The sequence below is a fragment of the Rana temporaria genome, chromosome 8 (genome assembly GCF_905171775.1).
Source record: "Rana temporaria chromosome 8, aRanTem1.1, whole genome shotgun sequence".
NCBI classification, from domain to species: Eukaryota; Metazoa; Chordata; class Amphibia; order Anura; family Ranidae; genus Rana; species Rana temporaria.
The window spans coordinates 55,333,952-55,349,072 of record NC_053496.1 but is presented as its reverse complement, the minus strand read 5'-3'; the positions used below and the strand labels follow the sequence as shown (position 1 = coordinate 55,349,072).

At 42.0% G+C, this 15,121-nt stretch overlaps 1 protein-coding gene across 1 annotated transcript in view; it reads right to left on the bottom strand.

Annotated features, from left to right (window-relative positions):
- The window catches only part of LOC120946954 (heparan sulfate glucosamine 3-O-sulfotransferase 1-like), a 207,478-nt gene that overhangs the window by 31,011 nt on the left and 161,346 nt on the right, over positions 1 to 15,121 (bottom strand). The window lies entirely within an intron of this gene.

The window sequence follows — 15,121 nt, the reverse complement described above, 5'->3', positions numbered from 1 at the left end:
CAGTGATGGGAATCAGGCTCTATGCCTAAAAGGCTAAAAATACATCACTTCAACCTTACCTTTAATAGGATATTGCCATACAAAAGATAAGTGAGCAAAAACAATTCAGGAATGACATAATAGAACGCAGGAGCGAGCCTTGATTAATTCTTGAAGCATCTCACACATTCCTTTTCACAAAGAATTATTTTTATCCGTTACCATTGCCAGCCTGGAAATAAATGACAGTGCAGAGAGATTCTCTGTGTAGAAGTCTCTAATTCTGAGGACTAACAAATTAATGTATAACACAGGCAATCAGCAGGCATGGATAACATCCCAGCATGTTGCCTTCAGGACATGTCTGCGAGATCAAACAAATCTGGATCACATGCGGTCCTGCAGGTCTTACAGGATCTCTTTAAAATATCATCTGCATATTAAAGCGTTTTGGACGGGAGTAAATTGGACAGTGTTTGCAGCCCTGTCATGTGTTGTGTTGTGCATTTTCTTTTCACAGTGAACTCGCGCCACCTGAGGCGTACATCTGCTGACCCGCATCTGCAATCTGTACTTTTATCTGTGATCTGTGAGACATGCCAAGTCTCTGCGCACATAATGAGAGCCGCGAGCAGTCTGTAGCTGGGCCACTCTGTCAAACATCAGGCCTAACAAACACTAATTGTGGGGCTCTTTACTGCAGGCTTGCACGGATGGTGTGAGTGTTTCTGTAATGGTAACTCATCTTCTTTTTGGTGTCCATACATGTTTTTATTAATGAACGATTTCTCTTCCGGTCATCTCTTTTGATAGGAATTATCAACCAATAGTGACAGCACTTTAAATTGGTATGCCACACGCAGGGAATTTTTTTTTTTTCGATCATCAGTTAAGATACAATTGTAGCACCCTCTAGGTAGGTAGGTGCTAGAGATACAGTTGTATTCAAAATTATTCAACCCCCACTGAAATTGATTTTTTTGGCCAGTTTGACATTGATTTTGATCATTCAGTCATCCTGCTTACAATTAAATCAAAGAGGCACGTGTAGGTCAGACAAATATAACATAACATTTATAGTGAAATAACCACAAATGTCTTTTCTGTGCTCACATCATTATCAGTTTTATTCAACCCCCAAGTGACATTCAATCTTAGTACTTAGTACAACATCCTTTTACAGTTATAACAGCTTTTAAACGTGAAGCATAGCTTGACACAAGTGTCTTGCAGCGATCTACGGGTATCTTCGCCCATTCGTCATGGGCAAAGGCCTCCAGTTCAGTCACATTCTTAGGCTTGTGCACTGCAACTGCTCTCTTTAAGTCCCACCAGAGGTTCTCAATCGGATTTAAGTCTGGTGACTGCGATGGCCACTCCAAAATGTTCCAGCCTTTTATCTGCAACCATGCTCTAGTGGACTTGGAGGTATGCTTGGGATCATTGTCCTGTTGAAAGGTCCAACGTCTCCCAAGCCTCAGGTTTGTGACGAACTGCATCACATTGTCATCCAATATCTCCTGGTACTGAAGAGAATTCATGGTACCTTGCACACGCTGAAGCTTCCCTGTACCTGCAGAAGCAAAACAGCCCCAAAGCATGATTGACCCCCCGCCATGCTTCACAGTAGGCAAGGTGTTCTTTTCATCATAGGCCTTGTTCTTCCTCCTCCAAACATAGCGTTGATCCATGGGCCCAAACAGTTCTAATTTTGTTTCATCAGTCCACAGAACACAATCCCAAAACTTCTGTGGTTTGTCCACATGACTTTTGGCATACTGCAGTCGACTCTTCTTATTCTTTGGAGACAGCAAGGGGGTGCGCCTGGGAGTTCTGGCATGGAGGCCTTCATTACACAGTGAGCGCCGTATTGTCTGAGCAGAAACTTCAGTACCCACATCTGACAAATCTTTTCTCAGTTCTTCAGCAGTCACAAGGGGACTTTTCTCCACTCTACGCTTCAGGTAGCGCACAGCAGTCAAAGTCAGCATCTTCTTTCTGCCACGACCAGGTAGCGTTTCAACAGTGCCCTTTGCCTTGAATTTGCGAATGATGCTTCCTATGGTGTCTCTTGGTATGTTTAACATCTTTGCAATCTTCTTATAGCCATTGCCCTTCCTGTGAAGAGTAATCACCTCTTCTCTTGTCTTCCTGGACCATTCTCTTGACTTCGCCATGTTTGTAACCACACCAGTAAATGTCTAGAAGGAGCTGAGTATCACAGTCAATTTAAAGCTGCCTAATTGGTGCTTATTAGGCTTTATTGCTGCTCCCTGACATCCACAGGTGTTAATACCTGATTGAAAACACTTCAATGAACCTCTGTTCTTCAGAGTGGTAGTCTTTAAGGGGTTAAATAATTGTGTAAATGAAGAATTCACAAAAGAAACATTTACTACTGTATTACAAAACCAATTGATGTCATTTTAGTTGCATATGGTTCTTTAAGAAGTCCTTGCAGTATTTCATTCTGAATACAATTACAAATGTACACTAAATTCCCTAAAACCTTTTACAGCATAGGGGGGTTGAATAATTTTGAACAAAACTGTAGAAAGGTTGAGTCCCAGGGCCAGATTCTTGTAGAAGAGCGTATCTTTGTTCCGGCGTAGCGTATCCTATTTATGCTACGCCTCCGCAACTTAGACGGGCAAGTGCAGTATTCTCAAAGCACTTGCTCCGTAAATTGCGGCGGCGTAGCGTAAATAGGCCGGCGTAAACCCGCCTAATTCAAATGTGGAACAGGGGGGCGTGTTTTATGTAAATAACTTGTGACCCGACGTGATTGACGTTTTTCACGAACGGCGCATGCGCCGTCCGTGGAATATCTCAGTGTGCATTGCTCCAAAGTACGTCGCAAGGACGTATTGGTTTCGACGTGAACGTAAATTACGTCCAGCCCCATTCACGGACGACTTACGCAAACGACGTAAAATATTCAAAATTTGATGCGGGAACGACGTCCATACTTAACATTGGTATGCCGCATGTACGCCTCATATAGCAGGGCTAACTTTACGCCGGGAAAAGCCTAACGTAAACGGCGTAACTGTACTGCGTCGGCCGGGCGTACGTACGTGAATTCGCGTATCTAGCTGATTTACATATTTCTAGGCGTAAATCAGCGTACACGCCCCTATCGGCCAGCATGAATATGCAGTTAAGATCCGACGGCGTAAGAGACTTACGCTGGTCGGATCTAATACAAATCTATGCGTAACTGATTCTATGAATCAGGCGCATAGATACGACTGCTCAGACTCAGAGATACGACGGCGTATCTGGAGATACGCCGTCGTATCTCCTTTGAGAATCTGGGCCCCATTTGCTAATCACAGGAAAAGCCACATCATGCACTATATGTTCAGCTGAACCGTGCTGCTGTCTAACGGCAATAGATCAGATGCTGAAATGCTAATGACAAAAAGGGTTGAGCTGGAATTGATGGGTAATGGCTGCAATGAACCACTTGTATACTCAAAAAGGTTGCTGCCGATTTTTTCCAAAGATTAAAACAGTACAAATGTAAATAACAACCACAAGGCTATAAGGCTGGCTCAGGCACTGATGAATCACTAGGACTAACCGGGACAACCAACCAAGGGACACCAACCATGGAATGCCACAAGGACATGCCAAATGCAGTCTGTGGTGTGTAGAGCCGACGGGCAAGGTAAGATGGTGTCACTGGTGATGTGAATAGAGCCAAGCAGCACAGTCAGCTGCTGAATGATTGTGGCCCACCTGTCACCCTGCCCAGCCCGGCATTCACTTCCAGACACTTCAAGACACTGAACCATCAGCTTTGTTTTTGTATTTTATTGAGGGATTAAAAATAGAGGTAACCCGAAAGATGAAACTAGCTGCGAGTCACCAGCCTACTCTAAACCACTCCCAGCCCCACAGATCAAAACAAACAAGCCTAGCTTCTAGCTATGCCTGCCTAAATGTAGCTGTTCTGCAAAAAATCTCACTCTAACACCTACAATAGGTAGAGGGTGCTATATATATATATATATATAATATTATATTGCATCGTACCAATCATTAGATGTGGTGGCTGCATTTGTTTTCTTCTCTCGGTTTTCTCCTGGTGATCTGGCTAGAGACACAACTTTGGATGAAGGAGCACAGGGGGCACATCAGTCAGCAGCATTGTCTATCTGGGTGGAGGGTAGTGTTAAATGTATTTGCAGATTGGGATACACCAAAACACTGAAGCCAAACTCCAGCTCACACTTTATAATCAGTTACAGCCAGTGTTAATTTTGATGACTAAAATTTGTTAATTGACCAAATTAACACTATTTTAGTTACAGTAACTAAAAAACAACTAAAGCTAAAACAATTCAGATGACTAAAATATGACTAAAACAAAATGGCATTTTAGTGAAAAGACTATGGCCCGGATTCACAGACATCTTATGCTGGCGTATCTACAGATACGCAGCGTAAGTGTCCAGATGCGCCGTCGTATCTATGCGCCTGATTCCTAACACTAGATACGCCTGAAATATGGCTTCAGCCGACCGACGCAAGTTGCCGTACGCCGTCGTATCTTGGGTGCATATTTACGCTGGCCGCAAGGGGCGCTTCCGTAGAATTACACGTCGAATATGCAAATGACCTAGATATGCCGATTCACGAACGTACTTGCGCCCGTCAGATTAAGCTACGCCGTTTACGTAAGGCTTACGTCCGGCGTAAAGTTACCCCTGCTATCCCGCGAGTTATGGCGGGATTTAGAAAGAACTTGCTTCTTTTTAAATCCCACCATAACTCGCGGCAAACATCCGCAAACATCCACAATGACAAAAGCTCCCAGGAGACATTGCGGCATCGAGGAAGTGACGGAATACCCGCACACTACCCGATGAATCCATATACAGGAAGCGGCCAGTAACTTAAAGGATTACTAAGGTACAGTGAATCGGAAAAAAACAAAACAAGCGGTTTAGTAATTATGCATATGAGCGTATTATTTATTTTTTTTGGTGGGGGATTGGATCTTGGGTGGGAGTACCCACACTTTTTTCCCCAGGACTTGACCCCTGATTAAACTTCATTTTTCTCGGCTCGTTGTAGTGTTGTATGTTGTATGCGTTCTTGACGGTCAGAATTTTGTGTGACCGTGTGTATGCATCACAAGTTTGAGACAAAATTCCATCGAAAAAAAAATTCACGGATTTCTTGACTGATTTTCCGATTGTGTGTACGTGGCATTAGGGAAAATTCCCTTGCAAAGTGCAAATTCTTTAGTAAATCCCCCCCCCCCCCCAGTGCAATCTTTCTCCCAGCTAGGCGGATCATTATCTGCTTGTAGAGGTTGGCACACAACGAAACAGTTGCAAAGTTCCATGGAAGAAAGGTGATCTATAAATACCTTTCGTTGCACACTGGCCATTAAAATCATGGCAGGACAGTAAAGTATTTAGACATTTTATAGCGAGGAGGATTAAGATGATATCATTTGGTGGATAACGAACACAGATACCTGTTCTCCCGTCTCTCCGCTCGGGGTTATCTGGCTTCTATGCCGGCGCGGCAGAGTCAAGCGATGTGCCCCAGGCAAAGAAAGTAAAAAGCAAATCTATGTCATCGTGCAAACCAGTAACATAAGTTACCATGACAGCCTGAAAGCACTTAGATTATTAACAGCTGCACAACCCAAACTTCCTTCTCAGATCTTCTTTCTCACTGCTACATTTATATTCCAGGTTTTTTTTTTCACATTATTCGCAGGGTTGGATGCACCTACACAAGAAACCGGCACCAGATAAAGGGCATTAATTAGGCAAGGAAACAAATCTACAGATTGCAGGGTTTACTGTAGCAGCAGCCAATCCATAGTTGAATTTTACTGTTCTAAATTGATGCTTGATGTAGGCTACTCATGTCACAGTTTCCTTTTAATTTAAAGGAAATATCCATGTTCTTAGGTCCCCATGTTATAACATGTTTATTTGAAATTCAGCTTGCTAGCGATCTTCCCGATTTCCAGGAAAGGATTTGTGACCCTTGCTATTTATTTATTCAGTTGATATTTTTTGTAACCAGAATATAAATTTGCTATCTTATGCAATTCTTTATTGCAGCCATTCTCATGCCTCATACACACCTATAGGTTTCCCATCGGGAAAACTGCCATGAGAGCTTTTGGCCGTGTGTATGCTCCATCGCAATTTTCCCGACAGGAAAACTGCCAGAAAAAAAAAAGAGAACCAGCTCTTTTTTTCCCCCCGGGATTCCCGTCGGTTTTTAAGCCGGCAGTTTTCCTATGGGAAAAAGACAGCGGTGGAACAAACACATGGCCGGGTTTCCCGACCAAAACTCCCATGGCAGTTTTCCTGTCAGTAAACCTGGCGGTGTGTAGGGGGACACAGTAACCAAGCAAGGTTCTTGATTTTGCCCTCGAGTTTCCCAGCGATAAAAAGTCCGCCGGGAAACCTGTACGTGAGTACTAGGCATGAGTAATTTTTCAGTGGCAGCACCCTTTAACCACTTGCCTATTGGGCATTTTTACTCTTTTCCTGCCCAGGCCAAATTTTCAGCGCTGTCACACCTTGAATGACATTTGTGCAGTCATGCAACACTACTCAAGCAAAAAAACTATTTTTTTTTAACAAATAGAACTTTCTTTTGGTGGTATTTAATCACAACTGGGTTTGCTAAATAAAATAATAAAGACTAAAAAATGTTAACAAAAAAAAAAACTTTTTATAGTTTGATATATAATTTTGCAAACTGGTAATTTTTCTCTTTCACTAATGTGAGCTGATGAGACTGATGAGCACTGATGGGCTTCACTGATAGGCACTGAAGAGGCTGCACTGATAGATGGCACTGATAGGCAGCACTGTATTAAGCTCCTGTCCCCTCTGTATTAGAACAATAAGTTCCCCTGTGTCATAAATATGCTTATCTGTACTGATAACACATTGTTTTCCTGTGATCAGTTGGATCAGTTGCCTCCTCTCTCCTCTGTCTGGCTGACAGTTCCAGTGGGCAGGGCCGAGCACTGCCGCTGATGGAGAGGAGAGAGGAGAGACAGAGCCGAGGAATCACATAAGCATATTTATGATATAACACAGACACTGGGGAACATATTGCTCTAATATATAGGGGATGGGAGCTTTTAATGTCAAGTATGAGAGCAGGGGGGGGGGTGCAGACACGGAGCAAACAGTCAGAGAGGGGGGGAGAGGACACAGGAGACAGAGAGCAGGGGTGTGGCTGAGGGAGGCATGTATGCTGACAACTGTGTCAGGGCTCAGCAGACCTGATATAACGTGGTCAGTGTACAGGGGGGAGTGTATGGCCAGGTAGGATCAGGCAGGTATTACAGGTGATACACGGGGCCAAATGACACAGCACAAGCACTATGCTGTATAACATGGTTAAAGGGAATAGGATCTGTTTTTTATATTTTTTATTTGGGTTAACAAACGCTTTAATGCTTTATTTTGGATGGTTAATTCTCCCCCCCTTTAGTTATTCAATTGGGTTTAGTTATTGTCCCTGTGGTATAGGATTACATCTGTCCCTGTGATATAAGATTATATTTGTTAGGAACAGTTATTACATTTTTTATATTTTTTTATTTTTTATTTAACTATATGTTAAAATAAATTGTAAAAGATTGCTGTGGTATGTAGTTATATAATTTTATTATGTTTTGCGGATTTCAGTTAATATCTGATCCAATCAGCATAGGTGTCCCCATTAATTTAAGTGACGTGACACTTGCGGATATCCGGTTTCTATCTCAGCCGATGCTTCCTCTGCCATATGTATGGAATTATGTTGCTGATTAGTTTGGTTGGTTGCCTAGAAATGAGTGTCTATATTAAAACGGGTAGATTGGGTGGCTCCTCCCCTACTAAGGAAGTCCTGACTATTGGATGTAACATATGTATAGTAAGAGGAACCCCTACATGATGTCATGCCATGGCCATCTCTGCACCAAGTTGTCTGGTCAATAATTGCCAAAGACGAGCGATATATGATTAGCACTGCCTATAGTGTTTTTTTTCTTTAAGTGCAATATTTATCCTTCTATTAAAATCAGAGTTTTAATCGGAGAGCACTGAGGTTGTGTGCTTTATCTCCCCACATATACATTGCTTGAGTCCATTCAGCCATCCATCCACTCATATGAGTAGGAAGCAGTGAAGACTCGGAAAGGAGTAGCTGTTTTTGCTTCATCCCCAGAGAGGGAAAACTGTGTGGTGTGACCTACTGTTAAAGCAGGGGTCATGTCAGTGAGGTGAGAGGCCATTCTGTACGGGTGGTGGATTTACTCTATGTAATGCATATCACGGTGGTGATTTCAATGGATTGAAGCTGGATATGACTTACCCTTTTTTCAAATATTTGGAACACTAATATATTTTCACATTTGGAAATTTATTAGACTATATTTTCTATATCTTTGGAGGCATTGTGCATGATATCATAGTGAAGATCATTAAAACATTTTTTTATAGATTATATTATATTATTGATGTTTCTGTACACTATTGATATAAGATTTAAGCGCCCAGAGGCGATTCAGTTCGCATGTGTTGCGCTATATAAGTTTCTCACTCACTCACTCAAGGTATTTATGTTGATTTCTTAGGAGAGTTGTGCAACACTATTTTGGGTAAATAGTTTGGTTAAATAAGTTTTGAATCACTTATAGGTGTTGGTTAGCAACTCATTCAGCACAGATTGTATTGGCATTTATTGGATTGGATTGCACTGATTGATCACTTGTACGCAACTTTAATCAGAATGGTCCAGAGGACACTACGATCACAGAACGCACCACCCGTGTACCAGTAGGGGGCATGCAACAGGCACGATCATGGGAAGCCATCATAGGACGGTGTCCCAGAACTAGACAGCCGCGCTGTAGTCATCATTAGGCTATAGCGCGGTCAGCAAGTGGTTAAATGTATGCATAATCTCAAGCCCCCCCACCTTGTAAAAAAGTAAAGGTTACCTCCTTCACATCAGAGTCTTCCCATTATGTCAGAGGCCATTCATATCAGAGATCCTCCCTATCATGTTCAGAGCCCCCCATTCACATCATAGTTACCCCATCACATTAGACCCTCAAACTTGACAGCCATAAAAGTTACCACTATACATTGAAGGTCCCCTATACATGAGCCCCCCCCCCATCACATCTGAGTTCCCCCAGTCACAGAGCCCCCTCATCACACAGTACCACCATCAAAGAGTCCGCCAAGGACACAGTCCCCTCTTTGTATCAGAGCCCTACTTTTAGACTACAGCAGCGGGTGGAAGGTGGAGAAGGCAGACATCCATCTTCTCCTGAATGTTGGGGGTGATCCTGCATGCCACCTGCCCTGGATCATATACATGTTGCCATATTGTGGGTGAGCCAGCTGCCATCTCTAGAGCAGCAGTTGAGAGTGTCATTGGCTTTTTGGTGCTGGTGGCTGGCTTGCCTGCACCATGGCAGCTCATGTCGCTGAAGCAGGGCATACTGAGTCCCAAGCTCACGGCACCCAGAGGAAACCCAGACAGCACCTGCCTGGCTTGAGAAACACCACTTTATTTCACATACAGTACATAGACAGATCGACCCCAGTAAAATCAGGCTGCTCACAGATGGATTAACATTCAGCCAGTTCCTGCTGAATACCATCCCATAAAGTGCCATAAAATGGCCAAAGAGATCCAGAAGGACTGAGAAATTAAAATGTCTTGCATATGGACAATCAACAAAATCCACCACCTGTATAATTAGCATACGAGAGTCCTTCTCAATAAATGCCACATTGTGTCAAAGATGGGGCCCCGAATATCTGGAATTAAAGAGTCACTAAAGGAAAAAAATTTTTTTGCTGAAATGACATAAAAGTTAACTGATTCCTTTTAAAAATGAATAAAAATAGATTAAATTCAATCATATAATGTGCCTACAGTTTCACTTTCGTTTTAAACTGGTTTCATGTTTATGTGAAGTAAAGAGACCCACAGAACAAAAACAAACAAATCCAGGGCAGTGTTTTGTTTTTAAAATGAATCTGATTGGTTCTGTTAAGTTTCAGACACACAGTAATGACAGCTTAGACCAGGGGTCTCAAACTGGCGGCCCTCCAGCTGTTGCGAAACTACAAGTCCCATCATGCCTCTGCCTGTGGGAGACATGTTAGTAACTGTCAGCCTTGCAATGCATCATGGGACTTGTAGTTTTGCAACACCTGGAGGGCCGCCAGTTTGAGACCCCTGGCTTAGACCATCGTGAAAAGCTCCCAGTACTGTGGTTATAAGGAAAAAGACAACCAGGAAGTGTGGAGATCAGAGCGGTTTTACAGCAACATCAAAGCAAAAACGAGCAATGAGGACATGAAACCAGTACTGCAGTAAGGTAAAGGAAGCTATTTAGCTAAAAATAAAAAATTCCTTTAGTGGTCCTTTAATTCTACACACTTCACTTTATTGAGGAAAAAAAAAAGATACAACTGTCTCCAAAGTTTCCTGCAAATATGAAACACAATTGGAGTTGTTACTTACAGTACCCATTCCAGCCTCATGTTTTATTCTCTTGGGAAATGAGGAGCCTAGCTTGTCACCAATTTCTTGTTTGTTTCACATTTTTACATGTCTATATTTTGTTTTTATAAAGAAGACCCATATTTTTTGTCAAATAGCAATCTGACATGCTCTTCAAACACCCCCACACTGCAATTCCAAGTCACTGCCTGCAGACTTTGAATTTATGGATGTAGTTTGAGAAATTTCAGAGCATTTTTTCAGCATAATTGTAAAATCAGAGATCCTGTGAGTTATGAGAAGACGTTATTCATGTAACCCCAGCCATATCTAGCCGTGGAAAGATTGATGGGAAATATATGCACATGTAAATGCCTGTTTTGAAATCTGTGTCATCGATCATAGCAAACAAACCTGGTTTTTCCCCTTTGCACAATATTTTGTCATTTTAATGTAAGCCGTTAGATAAAAAAAACAACAACAAAAAAAACCCAGTGAATTAACATTGCAGATAAGCCCAATGAAAAATGTGTTTACTCTTACAGAGTGATGTCATCGACCATTTCACTGCATAAAGTAGTTCTGAAATATGGCGGCTCGATGGATCATTAATTATAGAAATCTGCAAACGCATCTTATAGCCGCAATAAAAAGGGTATTTTCTGTGAAATTTGCATGCAAAATCTTTGCAAGCTTGTTTAGTTTCCTAATTTCCTGCATAAAAGTACTGGAATAAGGCAGGGCAATGACTTGCACCAAAAACTATTTTTTAAAGTGAACCTGTGCTTTGCACATGCAAAATCACCCCCTGCAGCAGTTTATATTTGGCTTTATTTTATTCCTTCGCAGCTCCACTTGGCTGCAGGTTTGAGAAGAAAAAGCCTTGATAAGCTCAAAGTCAGGATATATAGGTCTGAGGACACCTTCACCACCCCCCATTGCTGAATGACCGGGTGGCCAATTGCCATTCATTAGTGATGCAGCTAAAAAAAGTATCTCTTATTTGCTCCCTTTGGGGAGCTCCCTTTAAATATACCATTGAAAGTGCATTGTTATTTAAAGCAAAATAATACCTGTTGCAGATACCTATGAACTCTGCTTCTGCTGCACTGAAATCTCTAGCGGGTTTATAAACCCTTTTATGAACTATAGAATACCTTTCCTATATATGTTAGGGAGAGGAAGAGGGGTAGGTGATTTGTAGTCCAAATCAGTGATCAGCCTAAGGTGACAGTACTGCTCCTCCTTAGACATAGTACAGTAAGTGATTATTCTCACCCCAAAACAGGATGCATGTTAGGCCCGTTCCACACCAGCTGACCGATCGGGTCCACTTGTCCGATTTTCAGGTGGAACTGATTGGACCAACCATTGTTCTCTATGGAGAGGCGGATGTCAGCGGACATGTGTTCGTTGACACCGGCCAACATCCAATCCAATTAGGTCTGATAGAAACAGTCCGGTGGATAGGGTCAGATGACAGTCGAATGGAAACAGACAGGAAGTCTATTTCTATCCCACCGCCCCATGGAGAACAGCTGGCTATGCAGAGCGGACACGGAGCTGTCATCCCTTGCCTGCTCAGTGGGGATCAGCTGCCTTACTGGTAAAATCACCAGCTAAAAAAAAAAAACTAAGCTGCAATATATATACTGTATTATATAACACTAGATGCAGATACAGCTAATGCAATGACCTTATAGCAGTGGTTCTAAACCCCACTAGTGCTGTGACCCCTTGATAAAATTTCCCAAGTTGTAGGGACCCCTAACAGTAAAAAAAAAAAAAGCATCGTGGGTTGTCAGCACCCAAGGCAAGACAAGTAACTTTCACCCCTAACCCATGGACATTTAGTGCTCCCTGAGTCTCTTCCACTGGTCCAGTATTAAAACCCCTTATGGTACATTTAAGGATGTACCACTCTCTCTTTGTTCTCCTTTCTTTCCCTTTTATCTCTCTATTCTCATTTCTTGTCTTTTCCCCCTCATCCCTCTCTCTAGCCATTTTTCTTGTTCCTTCTCTTGTTCTCCCTTTTTCTTTGTTCCTTCCCTTCTTTTCTTCTCCCTTCCATGTATTCTCAATTTTTTTTACTCCTTGGTGGGGGGTGGGGGGAATGGGATCAGTGGCAGTGCTGGGGGAGTTCTGCTGATCAGCCAACTTAGGTGTTCTTGATCAAGGTCATCTTCTGATCTGAGAACTGTAATGGGGACTTTTAATGGCAACTATAATCACAGGTAGTGTTACTGTGTCTTCAGCTTCACCGTGTCTCCAGCTCTGTGCTGTCTCGCAGCAGTGATACCTATGCCAAAATCAGGAGATAGTGTCTCCTTCAGCCCCTCCCACTTCACATTTCTCACCAGTCAGCTGACCTCTAGTATCTGCCCCCAGCCCTACCGTGAACTGAGGGGGCAGCCGCGGGCTCCAGGAGCAGCCCAGCTGGGGGGCGTGAAAAGGCTGGAAGAGGCTTCAGGAACAGACCAGGATTCGGTGACCCCTGGCAAAACATCATTCGACCCCCCAGGGGCTCCTGACCCCAGGTTGAGAACCACTGCCTTAGAGGATCTGGAAGGATTTTCTCATCCCCGGTGAAGCAAATTTGACCATTTTTAAAGGTTTTTTGTTTTTGCCTATCTCCGGTCAACTGTGGGAATAAGGTCCTGTATATAAAAGATTTGAATGTATTTATTTATTAAATTTTTCTACTGGTTGAACTAAATGTCTTTTTTGACCTGACTATGTAACTATAATACAATACTGTTCATGACTTTAGAGATGCTTGAAGATCAACAACAAGGGTGCATTTATTGAAAGTAAAAATCTTGTAAATAAAGAACAATGAAAGAATTTGAGAAAACTAGAACAAGATGAAAAACCAACAACTTATCTACTTAATGGGAGGGAAAAAAAAAACGGGTAAAGTACTAAATTTCTGTTATATTCAGCAACAAACCATGAAGGTGAGCAATGAATACAGCAGAGGGTGAATGGCAGGAAATGAAAAGGAAGACATAAGATCAATGCACAGTAAATAAGCAGCAGATGTAAACTTGAATAAAAGTTGAATATTCATAGAAAACTGGTATCCAAAAATGAGTGTTTTACGAAAACAAGAACATATATGGATGATGACAAATCTGTTTGCAAGGGGTGACTGCGTCAGCGAATAATTACGACCAATGCATGTTGTAAATCAGCAAATGTATGGTGAATTTTGAGTGACTCAACAATGTTTTATTTTTAGAAATTTTGAATGTGGAGTTATTTTCCTCACTACATAGTAAAATGTTAGCAGCTGTGTGCTATAAAAAAATATATAAAGTGCAGAAATTTTCTATTTTCAGCATGCCATCATTTCATAAAATGTCCCCCAATGTTCTATAAAGTTCAGGAAATTATCCAGCTTCTGTGTAATAAGAAAAAACTAGCTTTTGCACACCAAGTAAACATTGATTCATCTGTAATCTCTCCACCTACCCACCTTCTGTGATTAACACAAAACTGTAATAGTGTGTCAGTTGTGAGGAACCATCAGCTCATGGGCTGCTATGGTCAACGTAGAAGAAACAACAGGGTCATGTAGAGCCCAGGAGTATGTTGCCCTATTTTGTCTCTTTCTATCTAATAAGTGGCAAAAAAGAACGAAACTTAAATATAATCAAAAATGAGACAAGAACTGTCACTCTAGAAGATGTGGTTGGGAGCTCCCTCTGGATTCCCTGTAAGTTAAAGTGTAAGTAAAACCCCCCTATCGTTTTCAGCCAAGGAAGCTGCCATTTTTGCCTCTGTTTAATCTACAAATGCCATGATGCTGCACATGCGATCAGTTATGACACCAGCCATTGGATGGTTTGACAGTTTGGTTGAGAGCACAACCAATGGGAGTGTTACATTTCAGGCACGTGCCGAAAGGAGATGAAACTGTTAAATGGATGGGTTTACTTCCACTTTAAAGGTTTTCTTCCTGGCTTCACTATTAACCAGAAAAGGATTTGAAGTGCCTACTCTGTATATTAAGAGTCAAAACGGTTTTAAAACTAGTAATGATGGAGAAATGAACATATTTTTTCTGTAGGTTTTTGGTTCTCTACTGAAAAAACAATAAAAAACAAGGAGGAGATGTGGTAGAGAACTTACGGTGTACTAATTCCACATCTATAATATGGTATAGCAATTCCCCATCTGTAATATATTATAATGTAATATTGGATATTCTGAAGAATAAAAATTATGTGATGAAATGGGTTCTCTGGCTCACTGCACACTTTTAGCAACAGCATTTACACAGCACTTGACAAGCGTGAAAACCACCCAATACGTGTTCAGCAATACTGCAACATTAATTCTAAAGCCTTGTGCACACGATCAGTTTTCCAGACTGGAAAACTGTGAGGAGAGCTTTTGTCCGGGAATCCCGGCAGTGTGTATGCTCCTCGCATAGGAGCAAGAAAGAGAACCAGTTCTTTTTTTTCCCGTCGGGAAATTCGGCGGACTTTTGTCTGGCGGTTTTTGGCAGTTTTCCTATGGGAAAAACTGCGATGGATCATACACACGGCCGGGATTCCCGGCCAAAGCTCCATCGCAGTTTTCCTGTTGGGAAAACCAGCCGTGTGTAGAAGGGAAAGATTGAACCGAG